This window comes from Prionailurus bengalensis, chromosome A3, assembly GCF_016509475.1.
Source record: "Prionailurus bengalensis isolate Pbe53 chromosome A3, Fcat_Pben_1.1_paternal_pri, whole genome shotgun sequence".
Classification (NCBI taxonomy): Eukaryota; Metazoa; Chordata; class Mammalia; order Carnivora; family Felidae; genus Prionailurus; species Prionailurus bengalensis.
In genome coordinates, this window is record NC_057354.1 from 13,488,648 (window position 1) to 13,506,021 (window position 17,374).

At 55.3% G+C, this 17,374-nt stretch overlaps 1 protein-coding gene across 2 annotated transcripts in view; it reads left to right on the forward strand.

The window, feature by feature from the left end:
• Positions 1-13,640: 13,640 nt before the first annotated feature.
• The window catches only part of SULF2 (sulfatase 2), a 122,482-nt gene continuing 118,748 nt past the window's right edge, over positions 13,641-17,374 (forward strand). Inside the window, exon 1 of one of the 2 annotated variants that reach the window (XM_043553743.1) lies at positions 13,641-14,227. The gene's annotated coding sequence lies outside the window, so the exon portion shown is untranslated. Of the gene's footprint in view, positions 14,228-14,593; positions 14,736-17,374 lie in introns of those variants that run through there. The other variant, XM_043553744.1, reaches the window with a different exon arrangement.

Consider the following 17,374-nt stretch of genomic DNA (forward strand, 5'->3'; position numbering starts at 1 on the left):
GGATTGCTTCTCCCTTTTGACCACCGTGAATAATACCGCTCCGAATAGGAACACACCGTATATCTCCCCGAGACTCTGTTTTCAGTTCTTTTGTGCATATACCCAGACCTAGACTTGCCGGATCACGTGGTAATTCCACCTTCAACTTCTTGAAGAACTGCCATCCTGTTTCCCACGGCGGTGACACCATTTTGCATTCCCCCCACCGGCCCCACCTCCGCCGCGTCCTCACCGACGCTTGTTATTTCCTGGAGTTTGGGATCGTAGCCATTCTGGCGGGTGTGGGGCGGTGAAGCGGTTTTGAATGACGGATGTGGAGAAGGTAGAGAGGAAGAAAAGGCCTCGATCCACATCGTAAGGAGGCCAGGCCATAAGGTGCACGAGCGTCCGCGCTCAGCTCACTGTCACTCCCACGAACCTGGGTCTGTGGGGACGCGCTTGGCTACAATGTAGCAAATGCTGTGGCAATGCCGTGAGGACATTTACCATTTTCTTTTTTTTCTTTTTTTTAACGTTTATTTAGTTTTGAGACAGAGACAGAGCATGAACGGGGAGGGGCAGAGAGAGAGGGAGACACAGAATCTGAAGCAGCTCCAGGCTCCGAGATGTCAGCACAGAGCCCGACGCGGGGCTCGAACTCATGGACTGTGAGATCATGACCTGAGCCGAAGTCGGACGCTTCACCGACCCAGCCACCCAGGCACCCCATTTTACCGTTTTCTTAATACAAGGTCCCCAAGTGGTTGGGCAGTTCAGGCTCTTCCCTGTCTGCCACCCTCAGCCCATCGGGGACACCGCCCCCTCCCGGCCACATGATGCATCTCCCGGGCATCAGGCCTCTGTGCACCCGTGGCGACTTCTGGAACAGCAGGAAGAGGTCACAAGGCAGAAGCGTTACCTTCCACGACTTCTACCTTTTTAGCAGGAAGAAAACTATTTCCCCCAAGTCCCCGGCAGATGCCTGCTTACATCTCATGGGCAAGAACTGGCCCTGCGCCCACACACGTGTAGGGGTGCGGGCCGTCTAGGCAGAGTTGGCTGGCCCCACCCCCACAGTGAGGATCAGCTGGCCCGGGTGGGCCCTCGAGTCAGCGTTTCTAACAAGCTCCCAGGTGATGCTAATGCTGCCGGTCCGGGACCACCCCTGAGAAAGCCTGACTTAAAAGGATCCTAAGCCACCCCTTGAGTGGGGCACATGGCCTCCCAGAGAAAGTCCAGTGTCTATGTCGGTAAGAACCAAGATGTTCTGCCGCATCTGTTGAGCTCACCTGATGCCTCTTTTTCAACCACCAGACTCTAAGCCCTTGGAAGCAAGGGTCATCAAAGTCACCCTAGGCCCTCGGCTTGAGACTGAGTTACTGAGACTTAGTGGCAACTTTAGAAAGGTCTGTCAAATGAATGAACCGACGAGCATCTCCCCAAAGATGTGTGAGGCTGCTCGGTGATCTGATAACCCTGATCAAAGAGCCTTTGCAGCAACTCCGAGGCCGGGCCAGCCGGTCCCCAGCGGGTTCCTCCAAAGCAGCCCGTGTGGTTTCTCTCTCCACGTCTCTCCCCCCCAGGGGACGCCTGGCTTCCTGCTCTGAAATGCCCTGCGGGACCCGCACGCTGCCGGGGGGGTAACTCAGGAACAACCCTCGTTTGGGGGTCTTTGCTGCTGCGTGCACCCAGGCAGATGCAGACAGACTGCGGCCATCGGTCCCCAATAGTCTGTTAATGGCCCATGGGGTGTGGTCCCCAATTCGAGGCAAAGAAACAAGCCCTCAATCCCCGTGTTGTCTCAGCAGACGACACCGAAAGCTCCCGTAGCCCAGCTTGTGATTCCTTATGAACCAGAGCAAATGCGGTTGCCAGCAGGCGTGCAGATTCCGTTTATCCACGGGTTGCTGGCGGGGACCGAGACCGATGAGGAAGCGCGCCGTTCCCACACAGGTTATCCTTTCGCTCTGCACTCCCATTCACCTTTGATCCCGATGACAGTCCTGGAGGGAGGGAAGCGGGGCGCGATTCGGGTGCCCATTTCACAGATGAGGCTGAGAGAGCGAATGAGGCCCGAGGCTGCGCAACAGGAAGCTGCACCAGAGCCCAAGTCCTCTGACCACGAGCACACGGGTGAACTTTACGTGATCTGGCTGTTCACAGACGAACCGCTTCCTGCTTCGGTCAGAGGGCTGAGTGAGCAGGAACACCCAGCCCATCCTGTGACACAAAATGGGGTCGCTTGTGGTTGGGGCCCCAGGCCAGCATCAGGGCATCTGGACGGCTGGGGGTGTGTGACACTCTCCATCTAGTCCTGCAGCTGGAAGGTTCGAAGGTTCTGGCGTCTGAGCTCCCCGCCACCTTGGACGCGTCCCTCCCCCTGCTGCTCCTTGCTTCCTAACTAGAAGGATGGGGGTGAAATGAGAGACACGGAGGGCTCGTCCCCGCTCTGGCTCACCGAAGGTGCAACAGGCATTTGTCCTTTGTTTGTTTGTGGCCACTCCGTTCCCTCTCTCGACACGATGCTAACATCCCACGAGGAGGCCCGCCTTCCCAAGCCAATTCCAGAAACTCAAATTCCCGCCCTTCTTTGCAGCTGGGATGCGGTCACATGGTCCAGGCTCTGCCAATCAGACACACCCATGTGAGACAGGGATTCAGGGCGAAGCTTGGTGTGCCGGCGGCTGTGTCCAAGCGATCTGAGCTTCTAGAAAACGCTATGGCAAAGCTTTTGGTTCTTCCTGGGGCTCAGCGCGGCTCAGCCTACAGAGCCCAAGCCCGATTTCATCAGGACAGACACGGGGGCGGTGTTGTGTTGCCAAAGCAGCCCGGGTGGTGTGGCTGAAGTCTTTTCTGGCCGCCTGGCTTCAAAGCCTGCGTTCTGACCCTCCCACAGATTCGAGGATACTTAGTATCTTTTATCAAATCCCTTTCTGGCTTTAACTAGCCAAAGCCGGTCCTCTAGGAGCAACCTGGTTCCCGCAGGCAGAGGCAGTAACCTACTCTGACTCGGGGTTCCTGCTCCCGAGTCCTCCCTCCAAGGTGAGTCCTCCCTCCAAGGTGAAGGGCACAGAGCAGAATACATCCAGCTCATGGCAGAGGCCTCTGCTGCAGTCTTGGTCGGCAGCCCAGCCCTCATGGGCACCGCACCTGCCAGAGCCCCAGACGACCGGATGTGAACACAAGTGGATGAGTCACCAGGAGCAATCACGGGACGAGGATGGCCCTGGGTGCCTGGAGACTGAGCTGCTGCCAAAGCCACGCAGGAGATGGCGCTGAGACTGACGGGAGCCACTTCCTGGGACAGAGCCATGGGGTGAGGCCAGGTCCCACTGGAAGGAAGGTAAGTGGATATGTTGGGGGTGCCAGAGGGGGCCAGCCGGGGACACTAAGCCGGGGACACTGAGTCCTTCCAGGCTCAGCAGAAGCCCGGGGCCCTTCACTCTGGCCTGTGTTGGCCCGGCCTGTGTCCCTGGGGAGGCTGCTTCACCCCACCGGGGGCAGTGACTCCGGGGGGCCTGGCTCTGGGCCAGGCCAGGCCAGGGGTCACGCAGGCAGGCTCCCCCCACAACCATCGCCGCTCCCCTAACCCACCCTCCCCTCCTAAGTTCCAGAGGAGGTAAGATGGGTAGACCAGGGGTGCACACGGGCCTCTCTTCGCAGGTGGAAATGGGGAGTGTGCCCCTCCCTCCTTACCCACCCCCCTCCAGCTCTAGCCACAGCCTGGACGGACCTCTCTGGGCCTGGGCCTCGCTTTGGCCCACCCGTCTCAGCCGCCCGGCCTCCATCCCCATCCCTCCCCTCCCCACAACCACTGCTCCTGTGGGGTCTTATTTATATTCTCTTCATTTACCTACACACACCTCAGGGTCAGCTGGGGGCCTCAGAACCATCTGGGTAAACTTACGTCACCTTCCTGTCTTTCCTGAGGCCCCCACCCCTGGGCAGGGCTCTCAGCCCAGCCACCAGGCACCGAAGGTGAGAATCACCTCAGGAGCTTTAAAACGACCCATGCCCATGAGGGATCTTATTAGGAGGGGTGATGAGAAAGTTCTAGAACCGAATTATGGGGGTGGTTGCATAACTAGGGAAATTTTAAAATCACCCACTGAAAGTGGGTGAGTTTTATGGTATGTAAATTATATTTCACTAACCTTGTCATTTTTTTTTTAATGTTTTTATTTTTAGGAGAGAGAGAGACAGAGCATGAGCGGGGGAGGGGCAGAGAGAGGGAGACACAGAATCCGAAGCAGGCTCCAGGCTCCGAGCCGGCAGCCCAGAGCCCGACGCGGGGCTCGAACCCACGAACCGCAAGATCATGACCTGAGCTGAAGTCAGATGCTTAACTGACTGAGCCCCCCAGGCACTCCACTAAAGTTGTTCTTTAAAAAATACTCATGGGGGCGCCTGGGTGGCTCAGTCGGTTGAGCGTCCGACTTCAGCCCAGGTCACGATCTTGCGGTCCGTGAGTTCGAGCCCCGCATCAGGCTCTGGGCTGATGGCTCAGAGCCTAGAGCCTGCTTCCGATTCTGTGTCTCCCTCTCTCTCTGCCCCTCCCCCATTCATGCTCTGTCTCTCTCTGTCTCAAAAATAAATAAACATTAAAAAAATTAAAAAAAAAATACTCATGTCTAGGCCCACGGCTACCCCCATTAAATCAGAATCTCTGGTTTGGGGTCTGGGCCAAGACCCCCACTCTGGTGTCACCGTGACCCCAAACATTTCATTCCACTGCCATCATTCACACACTCACCCCGAGGGAGAAGGAGTGACCCCCCCCATTCACTTTCTGGGGCCACCGTAACCACCACCACAACCTGGGTGGCTTAAAACAACAGGAATCCACTCTGTTCCAGGGCCCTGGGGCCAGAAGTCTGAAGCCCACGTGTCAGCAGAGTCATGCTCCCCCCAAAAGTTCCAGGGAGGATCCTTCCGTGCTTCCTCCAGCTTCTGGTAGTTGCCCACGAGCCTTGGCATTTCTGGGCTTCTAGCTGTGTCTCTCCCATCCCTGCCTCCCTCCTCATGTGGTCTCCCTCCCTATGTCTGTCCATGTCCCTGTTTTCCCTTCTTACAAGGACACCAATCATTGGACTGGGCCCACCCTTGTCCAGAATGACCTCATCTTAACTATTTACATCTGCTAAGACCCTTTCTCCAAACAAGGTCACATTCCGAGGTTCTGGATGGACAGGAATTCCGGAGGGACGCTATTCAACCCAGCACGTTGAGAATGGGAACCCAGTGAACCTTGTCAGGACCAGACGATACAGCGACAGGTGCGGCCCCCTCCTCCACTTCCTGCAGTAACTGTGCCTCTGTAACAGCCCCGGGCCTCCTCTAAGAAACAGGTCTGAGGCTCGGCTCCCTCCAGGTGTGCAGGCATCACAAGGTGGTGTCTCCATAAGTGTCCTTCTGGAGGATCCCCAGGGGCTCCTGGGCCTGGGGGGATGGGAACTGGGAAAGCCCACGGGTCATGTCATCTCACTCCGTCCTACCAGAGAAAGCGCTGTGGTGTTGATCTTCACCTAACAGGCCCTCAAGCCCGTTGCTCAATTGGTTCCAAATTGCAAGGTTGGGGAAGAGAATGATGATTAGTGATCACCCCTAAGAATAATTACACATAGCCCAGATCTTGGGCCAAACATCACCTGAAGGAGATGCACATGAATTCATTCAATTCATTCAATTCAATATGGGGTCGGGACTCATCATCCCCTTTTCCCAGGTAAGGAAATCAGGGTTCAGAGAAGTCAAGTACCTGGCCCAGAGTCTCACAGCTTGTAAGAGGCAGGGAACTGGAGAGGTGCCTGGGTGGTTCAGTTGCTTAACCGTCCGACTTTGGCTCAGGTCATGATCTCACGGTTGGTGAGTTTGAGCCCCGTGTCCAGGTCTGTGCTGACAGCTCGGAGCCTGGAGCCTGCTTCGGATTCTGTGTCTCCCTCCCTCCCCTGCCCCTCCCCTGCTCACACTCTGTCCTTCTCTCAAAAATAAACATTAAAAAAAAATTTTTTTTTAAAGAGACAGAGGACTAGATTTGAGCCCCAAAACCCGGCTCCAGAGGCTGTGCCCCAAACCCGGTTTCTGGAAACTGTGGCCCGTGGGCCAATCTGGCCTGCCTGGGCATGTATTTGTATGGCCTGCAGGCTGAGAATGGCTTTTAAACCATTTTTAAAGGGGAAGAAGAGGGAAAGGAGGAGGAGGAGGACGAGGACGAGGAGGAGGAGGAGAAAGAAGATAGAACCAAGGCTGTACGTGGCCCACAAAGCCTAAACTCTTTACCCTGTCCCTTTATGTTAAAAGTCTGCCGTGATGCCTCCCAAGTCCCCTACAACGATAGGAGAGGATCAAAAATGATACGGAGATTGCAGACAGAAATCTGTATCCGCAGGGTCAGCGTGTAAGATGCCCGTGAAATGATGACAAATCACACGAGCACATAGCTCCCAACTCAGGCCCACGACCCAGACGAGGCCAATCACAGTACATGTATTATGTTCCCAGGCGTAATGACTGGTTCAGGCAGAAGTGTGTGAAATAAGTCAGGTCAGTGAGATGCAGTCTTGGGACTCTGCTATAAAACAGTCTTAAGAATAAAGAGGAGGAAGGGGAGGATTTATTGGCTCACATAATTGAAAGTGTTCTCTTGCCAGCTTCAGGTACAGCTTGACCTAGGTGTCCACACATGTACTTGCTTTCTATTGCTGCATAACAAATTACCACAAACTTGGCAGCTTTGGCCAATATGGGTTTATTATCTCACAGTTCCCATGGGTCAGAAATCAGGCTACGGGTTAGCTTGGGTCTCTGCTCAGGGTCACAGCAGGCTGAAATCAGGGTCTGACTCTAGCAGCCTTCGTGAAAAATGTTTGAAGCTGCAAGTCATTTCACATTCAGGTTCCTCTTCCACACTTGCTGGCTGTGGAAGACTTCAGTTCCTGTTAGTTAGAGGAAAACAATCCCCGCCTGTTTGCTGTCTGTCAAGGAAAGGCCACACCCTGCCAAGTGGCCTTCGTCGCAAGACAGCATTTTGACCTTTCAGGGCCAGCTGGAGCATCTCTGATTCCAGGGAAGACCCCAGTCCCTTTTCAGGATTTACACCTGATGGGTCAAGCCCACCCAGGATTTTCTCCCTTTTGATTCATTCAAGTTCAACTGATAGGGGTCCTTAATCACATCTTCAAAATCCCTCCCCTTTATCTCAATCATGGGAGTGAAATCCATCATATCCACAGTCCTGCCCACACCCAGGGGGACAGGGTTCTACGGAGCCTATATATCCGAGAGGGGCAGGAATCTTGGGTGCCACCTTAACATTGCAATGCAATCCATCTACCCCACAGCTCTCCTTCTGCCTCAGTTCTAAGCCCACACGTGGCCTCAATGAGCACCCAGTTCAAACCCGGAGGTAAGAAAGCTCCTCTCAATGAAGTGAATGAAAATAGGCCCTTTATCCCCATTGGCTCAAAAAGGATCGCATACCTATGTCTGAACCAATCACCGGACAGAGCATGGAATGCACAGATTGGCCAGGTCTGAGTCACATGCCCAAATCCGGAACAAGAAGCCGAAGCCACGTCACTAGAGGCTCTGGTGGAGGAAATCCAGGAGGGACCAGTTTCCCCATAGGAGAGAAGAGTTCTTGTTATAAAAGCTGGGCACATGGGGACGCCTGGGTGGCTCAATCTGCTAAGTGTCAGGCTCTTGATTTCAGCTCAGGTCATCGTCTTACAGTTCGTGAGTTTAAGCCCTACGTGGGGTTCCGCACTAGCAGTGCGGAGCCTGCTTGGGAATTCTCTTTCCTTTTCTGCCCCTCCCCACCCTTGTGTTCTCTCTCTCTCTCTCAAAAATAAACTTTTTTTTAATGTCTTTATTTATTTTTGAGAGACAGAGCGCGAGCAGGGGAGGGGCAGAGAGAGAGGGAGACACAGAATCCGAAGCAGGCTCCAGGCTCTGAGCTGTCAGCACAGAGCCCGACGGAGGGCTCGAACTCATGAACCGCGAGATCATGACCTGAGCCGAAGTCGGACGCTTAACCGACTGAGCCACCCAGGCGCCCCAATAAACATTTTTTTTTTAAACCGGAAATATGGACCCTGAAAGCAATCCCAGTTCTCCCTCAAAAAAGCAAAAATCTGTGTGGTCCATACATACTCTCCTGGATAGACTACCTTATTTTATCTCCAGTTCAATGCCATTTTTATCACCCAAATTTCCAACCCTTTCCCTGATTCCTAACTTCTATGTTATTGCAATGTTAGCTTACAAATGTATATTCACCTACATGCCCCTGCAAATGGACACCGAGCACTGAAGTTTTGTTTTGTTTTTTTAACGTCCAGGCCACTAATAGGGTAACATGTGTAACAGTCTACCTCCCAAGGGCCGGGAGAGGGAACGTGCTGAGTCAGAGCTCGTGCTGCTGCGTTCACTCTCCTCCAGCGGGGAGAGGGGGCTACTTTTGTCCCCTCCTCTCCACGCTCCCGTGCCTCGGCCCCCGTGTGAGCCTCCAAGGGCTGGTCTCAGGGGCGAGAGTAAAAATATTTAGCGACGGGCCCGACGCATCAGCTCAGACGGCTGCTGTAAACAACCAGAGCCTTTTCCAGGCCAAATGTTGATCTGACCGGCCTCTCGCGCAGGGCAGCGTGTGGCCAACGGTGTGGCCACATCAGCACTTCCAAGAAGTTTTCCCTGGGTCATTATGCTTGGAGACTGTTTCCGTGTGAGCCTGCGGATGGCCAAGGGTGCTTATAATCACAGGCCTCTGGCCAGCGGACTTAACATCAATTATAAGTGCACAAAGAAGGCTGGTTGTTATGTGCCAGCACTGTTCTGAGCACCCTGCGTATAAACTCGTTAATAGCTCGCGACAGCCCTAGGAAGTGGGGACTATGGTCATTATCCCCACTTGGTAGATCAGTGTGACAAACGGCCGGGGAGTGGTAGCCTTGAACCTCTGTGGCTTTGCTTCTAAACACTGGGGTCCCAATCTCTCCACTTTACCACGTCCGTTTGAAAGCATCACACACAGGTATATTCGTTCGCTCATTTCACAAATACCTACAGAACACCAACTGTGTACTAGGCACCCTTATAGGCACTGGACCTACGATAGCAAACAAGCCAGACGCAGCCCCTGCTCCCCTGAAGCTAGTGTGGGCTGCAGGCGGGGCGGGGGTGGGGGAGGGGTGCTGAAGGGACCCTGGTCACAGGCACAGAATAAAAACAGAATTTTCTATAGTGGCATGCTGTAGGAAGGCAATAAAATAAGAAGGGAGGATAGAGAGGGAAGGCGACCAGGAAACATCTTTGGGTAAGACAGGAAAGAACTCTCAGGGAGGTGACAGCTGAACTGAGAGGCGAATGATGACAAAGAGCAAGACCAGAGAGAGGGCACAGCAAGTGCAAAGGCCCCGGGGCAGGAAAAGGCTTAAGGAACAAAGAGAAAGACACCCTTGTGGCTCCGTTAATGTGAGCCATCTCGCATCATCTGGGGAATGATTATGGAATGGCTGCTCATTTCCTTAGGTGTGATAACGAAGGGGAGGTCACCTGGGCCACCAGCTTATTCTGAGGAAGTGCACGCTCAGGTCACGAGGGCTGATGTGCCATAATGATCATGCCTTTTTTCAAATGGTGCAGCTAGATACAATGCACACGTGGCCAAACATTAACAACTGTTGACTGCAGGTGGAAGGTACAGCATAGCCACTGTCCTACTCTTTCAACCATTTGGTTGGAGATTTTTATACTAAAAACAGAAGGCAGAGCTCCACCTTGTCCACAGATCTGCAGCTGTGCTTCCTGGGGCCGTGTTACTCATTTTGATACCCAACTACCTGCGGACTGATGCCGGGGTGCCCCGTTTTATCACATCACAAATTATATGAAATTCACGCATTTAATCTTTTCTTGCCTACGTATCCAAAAGAGAACTATCGGCGTATTGTTAAGCGACTAGACAAATTGTCACTGTTATCTGCGTTCCTTACGGGAGGCAGTGCAACCATCTTTCACCGGTAAAAGTTCGGAATAAACATCACCGCTCTTTGAGATCACTCATAAGCAGCCCCCAGGAGACTGCAATTATACCCATTTATAATTCTCCTACCTCCCAATCTAACCCTTGATTCATGAATGTGCACTTTTAGGCGTTAGGCGTTAGAATAAATTAGACTATACAATTACGTGTAATTAAGGGGGGGAGGGCGGAATGGGTACCGTGTTGCAAAGATTAGCCCTGTTTTGCTCAAGTAAAGTATGTCTGTGTCACCGTGCCAGCCCAGGAAGGCAGCATGAGATACAATTAATGTTCTCCTGACTTAATGGGGGTTTATGGTGCTGTTTTTCATTATCACAAGATCTCAAGAAATACAAACAGTTTTGCTCTAATGCAATCACGTTTCCACCGACAAGACAGCTTGGGTCTAAGTGAAAACTCAGCAGAATTAACCACAAATGGATAATGTTATGGATGACGCTGGGATTTGTATTTTAAAACCCGTGCAAAACTGTCCCCACTCGGGAGCTGAGAAGTCGGATCCCCAGCCCCTGGGGGTGCTTGTGCAGCCTCCCTCTGCTTTGTCCCGCACTCGTGCGGGTTATGAAAGCCACCCGTGCCCCAGTTCGGTGGCCCGCTCGCATTCCCAGGCCCTCCCGTCTGTGGCCATGTTTCTACTTTTAACGCTTTTCCTTCACACGTCAATTTGTTTGAGACATGTTAAAAGCTTGACTTTTACAACCTCATAAAACCGCATCTACTCCAATCCAAACGCAGCCAGAAGTGCTGGGACAATCAGATTGAGTTTCAGCCTCTTGACTGTGAAAACAACACAGCAGGAGTGATTCTTTTTTCTTCTTTTTAATTGTTGTATAGGAGTTCCAGAAATAACAGCATCCTGGCTTTGCAAGGTGGATAGAACCAGCCGGGCGATCTGCGCCGAGGGCCGCCAGGGAACTCACGGAAGGATGAAATGAGGCGTGTGGGTGTCAACAGAATGGTCCCCTCGAGGTGAAACCAGCAAGGGGGTGGGGAGTCAGACCAGTCCTGAGGGGCCTGAAAAGCCGATTATCCAGCCAGGACGCTCACGGAGACGGATGCCATCGGGGCGACGAGGGTCCCCAGAGGAGAAAGGCTGTCCCAGACAGTGTGGATGGAGACGGTCAGGGGCCGGGGTGTCAGGAGGCCAGAGGATCCCGAGAATCACACTGAGGCCCCACCCAGGCCCTGGCTCAGCGGCTGAGGGATTTTCCAGGCTGGGGGACATCTGAGCGCCCGAGGCCTCCCAAGTCTCCCAGGCAGACACCGAGCTCCCAAATGTGGCCCGAGGCCCCCTCCTGCCTGGAAGGAAGCTGGAAAACTTAGGCTGAGGCCTCCGACCCCCAAGGACCACGGAGTTTGCTGTGAATCATGTGGCCAGGGGGCGCTTTGCAGACCCTTTGACTCTGCGAGCGTCTGAGTTGGTGAGTGAGGGCCTCACCTGAAACCCGATCCGTGGCACGGGCCTATGGTGAGCATACACACATGTGTTTGCACACGCGCACACAGACACACACAAAGAGGCACTGACACATGAGATCTATCCCCTTCCTAAGGAAAAATAAGGGGCAAAACACAGACGACACCATGTTCAGCCTATGACAGCAACAGAAAGAATAAATATCCAAAAGTGATAACCAAATGATGTCATCTCAGCCCTGCCTACAGCCCCATGTAAGGGATTGTGAGCTGCCCCTCCACGCGTGGGGTTTCCTGGTAAGGAGAAAATTGTGGGCAGGACCCCTCTAGGGAAAGGAGACCTGTGTTCGTGAACTTGAGGCCTAAAGGAAGGCAGTATACTTGTGGTAGAAATCTCCCCACCTCTGAAATATTCTCCAGCATAAAAAGCAGGTAAAGGCAGATCTCACCTCCCTCCCCACCGCCAGCCCCAGAGGCACCCCAGGGGGCTCTGAGGACCCAGGTAGAAAATTACTGTCGCAAGAGATACGTGTCCCAAAGTCAGGCACAGTCTCAAATGAGTTAAAATCCCACTTTGCCAACTTTGTGACCTTGGTCACAACACTTGACCTTTGTAAGCATAAGTTTTCTTGAAAAATTGGTAACAAGGATTACATAAGATAAGCTGGTGGAAACATTCAGCAGTGGACCACGGAACCTACTAGAACTATACTCCCTGTGGGAATCCCAGCCCCACGTGGCCAGTCCAAATTGTGAGATGGTGGACGTGTAAAACACGCACCAGACGCCAAAGACTTGGTAGGAAAAAAGAACGTGAAACAGCTCATTGATAGTTTTTATATCGATCGCATGTTGAAGAGGTGTTTTGGGTAGACTATGTTGAACATATTATCAAAACTAACTTCACCTGTTCCGTGTTACTTTTTAATGCAGCGACTAGAAAATTCTCAACTCCAACCATGGCCTGCTTTTTCCTTCTACCAGACAGCACCATACTAGAAGTTCTGCAGGAAACGTGTCCGTCCTTCCTGCCGCAGAGATGAGACAGAGGGGAAGAGGGTCCCTGTTATTTTTTGCTCCCCGAGGGTGAAGACGCGAGCCTGACATCCTGAAGAAGGGCAGGAGGTCAGCAACCTCAGCGGTGCCAAACCGTGAGGCAGGAATCTGATTTAGGAAAAGAAGTTCCCGATTTTCCTGATTTCGCTAAATTACTTTAAATGTCTATTGATTGATTTACTTGGGGAGAGAGTGAGCAAGTGAGCGGGGTAGGGCCAGAGAGAGAGGGAGAGAGAGGGAAAATCCCAAGCAGGATCCACACTCCCCACAGATCCCCACGTGGGGCTTGAGCTCTCCACCGTGCGCACAGCCGAAATCAAGAGTCCGTGGCTCAGTCAACTGAGCCAGCCGGGTGCCCCTGATTCATTTAGACTACAGATCCATCTGGGGGTGGTGAAGGGAGAAGACGGTGGGGGACTTTCGTGCTTCCCAGCCGGGTTAGGACACCCGATTTGCATCTCAAATAAACAAAGAATAGTTTAGCACACCTGGTGACAAGCCAACTTGCGCCAAGGAAGACTAAGTCAGAGAAAGGAGCTGTTCCAGTGAAAAGGGGTCTCGGACTTAGCAGAACTCTGGAGACAAGCTTCCCGGATTCCAATGCTGGGTGCACCCCGTAGCAAGTGTCTGACCTTGGGCCAGTCACTTAACCTGTGACTTGGTTTCCACGTCTGTAGAATGGGCCTAACACCTCCCTTGTAAGACCATTAGGTTTCAACAAGTCACCGTTGCCTACCTAAGGGCACGTATCTGCAGCAAGGTCTGCCTCCCCTTAGCAACTCTGCGGCGTTCCTGCAGCTACTGGTTGGTTCTCTGCCGGCTCTTTGCCCAACCCCGTCAGCCCGGTCCCCCTCAGGCCTCTGCTGTGGCGCTGGGGACAGTGGAAACCGCGGTGGACAGCACCACCTTGAGTCGAATTCCTCCCCTTTCGGAGGAGAAAGCGGGTTTCTCCTTTCTTTCCTATTCCCGGATCATTTCTGGGCAACGGCAGCTATTTTCGCTTGAGTTCAAGTTAGGATCTCGGGAGGGTTCCTGGGCGCGGGGGCAGTTCACCCTGCGCTCTAGCTGGGGGCTCGGGCTGCAGCCGGCATCTCCAAAGGCAGATGCGTGTGGTGAGAGGCGAGCGCCGCGCTTTCAGCAAAGGCGGTCGGGTGTTTGCAGACCGGGGCGAGCCCTTGTGAGAGCAGATAAAAGAAAACATTTATTAACGTGTCATTACGAGGGGAGCGCCCGGCCGGGGCTGTCGCACGCCCCGCGCAACACTGGCTCCTTCCAGCTCCGAGGGAGGAGAGAAAGCGGAGAGGAAGGAAGGATACTCTTCGTTTCCAGCCAAGGGGACCTGATCAATGGCCCTCCTCACTTTATTGCGGTGTTTGATTTATTAGCGATGCCCCCCCCCCCCCGTTTGTGTCTTTTACACACACACACACACACGCACGCACGCACGGCTCTGGCTCGCGTCCCTCCCTCATTTCCAGCTCCTGGGCGAATCCCACAGCTGTTTCAACTCTCCGCCGAGGGCGAGCGGGAGCGAGTGTGCGTCTGGGTCCCGGCGAGGGTGCGCGCTCGGCGCCGGGAGCGCGGCCAGCCGGGTCCCGAGGCATCGGGAAGCCGAGAGCCGCGCGGACCCCCACTCTCCGCCGCTGCCCCGTCCGGGGCCGGACTTCGGGGCCAGGGCCGCGCGCGCCGGGGGAACAAGGACCGGGCCGGCCCGGCCGCGCGTCCAACGAGCCGGAGGTAAAGCGCTGGGGCGCGGGGGGCGCGGGGAGGGCGCCGCGGCGGGTTCCCCCCCCCCCCACCGGCCCCGGGCCCCCGCCGCCCGCGGCTCCGGGTCTGGCGCCCCCCTCCCCGGCGCGCGCTCGCCTTCCCCGCTCGGAGGCCGGCGGGCGGGGAGCCGGGCCGCGCCGTGTGCCAAGGGGCTGGCTCGGGCAGCGCGGCCGGCCGGGCTGGGGCGATGTGAGAGCGGCCCGGGCGCGGCGCGGAGCCGGACTTTGGCGAGGGCGGTGCGCCGGGGCGGGGGCCAGGGTGGGGGCGGCGGCGGCGGCGGAGCCGGGGGGGGGGGGGGGGGGCGGAGAGGCGGGAGGAGGCGGAGGGAGGGGAGGAGGAGCGGCGGCAGCACTCGCCGGGGGATGCAGCGGCGGCGGCGGCAGCGGCGCGGAGTCCCCTGCGCCCCGCGGCCCGGCCGGGCTGCGGCAGAGGCGGCGGCGCCCCGCGCGGGGTGAGGCCGCCGGGGCCGTGCGCGCCGGTGAGTGGGGCGCGCGGGGCCCGGGGGGGCGGGGCGGGGGGCCTCCCGGCCGCCGCAGCGCCGCCCAGGTGAGCGGGCGGCCGGTCCCGACCGCCCGGCTCCGGCCCCGGCGCGGCGCGCGGAGGTGGGACCCGGCCGTCCAGAGGGAGGCCCCGGCGCCGGCGGGCCGCGGGGGGCGGGAGGCGGGGGGATGACCCGTTTGACCCCGCCGGCGGGCTTGGCGAGCGGGTGACGGCTTCCCACCGCGCCCCTGACCCGCGGGAGCCACGCGGAGCCCTGGAGGACTCCGGGGAAGCGCGCCCGGGCCCGCCGGCCGCAGGGGGATGGCCTCCTTGACCCCTTTGAGTTAGAAGCCAGACCACGTGGGGCTTGTCCAGGCAGGACACGGGAAAGCGGTGGACCGGATCTTCAGGGTGACTGGGAGCTCGCAGCTACCGAAAGGGCCAACGGGATCGAAAAGACAAACTTCCTCCCAGGCCAGGTCAGAACCGGTTCTCATCGCCTTGCGGGGAGATGCTCCCCTCCCCGGGCTCCCCTGGGTTTCCGAAGCGTGGCGGCGAGGCGATTTCTAGGAGTGCGCTTTTCTTTCCTTCTGGTTTTTCTCTCTTTTATTTTAATTCTTTCTAGTAGTTCATTCATTCGTTCTACAAGCATCCATGGAGCACGTCCTCGTGCCAGGTTCCCATTAGCTCCAAGAAAAGGCGACGATCGGTATATAGTTCCTGAGCCAGAGGCTGGCTCGGTTCGCTTTGAAGGCAGCCTAGTAAAGAGATGTGGTCTCAGGGTGGAAACTGTAAAGAGACACCAGCAAATCCTAGTTTTGCACAGTGACCTCTGTCCGCAGTTCCCTACCTGCCCTAGGACTGAAGACGGTGCCCCCTGCGCACAACACAGTCCCCCTCCTCCTCCTCTTCCTGAAAGTTCTGATCCCTTCCCTGCCCCCTCTACTCTCTTTCCAGCAGCTTGTTTTAATCACTTTTTGAGTTAAAAGTCAATATTTAATTAACCAAGTAATTACATTCAGCTTACGCTTGAATCTGGGTGTTTGCACATCTGTGCCTGCGGGGAGGCCGGCCCTGGCCCCCTCCACCTGCCCCTGCCTCTGTCCCACAGGGCCGCCCTCCCTTCCTTCGGGGCAGAGCCGGGAGCCTGCTCTCCCGCGGGGTCTCTGGCGACAGAGAAGCAGGTAGGATGGGCTTTCCCGGGAGGACACGGGCGTCTCTCCCCAGAGCGGCCAGAGTTACTCTCATCTGGCAGTTAATAGTGAGGGGGATTTCTTCCTGCATCCCGGCTACCCATCACAGAACCCGCTGGACGGTTGTAATTCAATTAAAGCCATTCATGCGTTTATAAAGGGGGTGGGGAGGACAGACTGGAGACCACTCACCTGGCAAGAGAGGTTCCTCCGGCTTTGCCTGTCCCACCTCATAGAGGACAGAACACTCCTCAAAACAGCCCGTCCGGGGGTGCAGATTAGTCTTCCAATAAGCGGCTCAAAGGGCTCGCTGGACATTTGCACACGAAGGATGTGCCTTCCTTGGGCCACGTTTATGTACATAAATGCCTGAAAGCCAGTGTGGGTTTGGGGTTTGGGCTTTGCGTACAGTTTTTGGGGTTTTCTTATTTGAATTTATGGCTTTTTAAAAAACCCTAATAACATGTTACGTTTTCAAACTTAAGGGTTGAGTGATGAGTTAAGCGTAAAAAGCCGGGGCTTGGAGGAAGACAGTGTGGCCGTGTGTGAGATTGTGCGTGCACGCGCGTGTGCAGGAGTTGTGTCCCCTGCCCAGTCGCTCTGTTCAGCTGCCGTCCTGAGGACCTAGAAAGGGGTGACTGCACTGCCCGGCATGTGAAGTCCACCTTTGGATTCGGGGGCGACAACTCTCTCTTCCTTTCCCTAGACGTGTTTAATTTATACGTTTGGCCGTGCCTCGAGGGGCAGCTTTCTGGTCTCCTAAGTCCGCCAGACTGGGAACATCACCCAACCCCACCAAGTCGGTTCTTCAACTCTGTCCCCCCAGAAAGGAACCAAAAGCCTTGTCCTCCAGAAGAATATCAGAATTCCCCACCCGCCTGTAGTTCAAAGAACGAGCTTCGTCTGTTCCAACCCCTCGTGCATAATAACTCATTTAATCCACACAAAAACCCTGTGAGGTAGGTCTTGTGGTTTTCGTCATGTTAAAGACGAGGACACAGAGGGGATTGTGACCTTCCTGGGACAATTGGTCAGTGGTGGAGCCAGGATGTAAGAGGCCCTGTGGCTCCAGGGTCCATTCTGACCCACTGTACTCTCCTCCCTCCGTGACCTGGGTCTTTCTTCCAGATGTGGAAGAAATACATGCCCCGTGGAAGAAAACGCATCTAGACAAAAGTTTGAAAGGCAGAAGCCCATCAGTAACCCCTCTCCTCTCCAAAAATCTCCACTATTTGACAGAATCTCGGATTTGTGTTTGGTTTGTGGGGGGGTTGCGGCCTGAGGAAAGTGTGCGATTGCCGGGCCGCGTTTCCTGCCCTGTGCAAATACGCACACACGCTCCCCTAGTCAGAATGCAAAGGGACGCATCAAATGTGGCTGATGCAAAAAAGCACGGCCTCCGAGGGGCGGAAGGGTTAACGCTTTCCGAGAAGTGAGGCCCTCT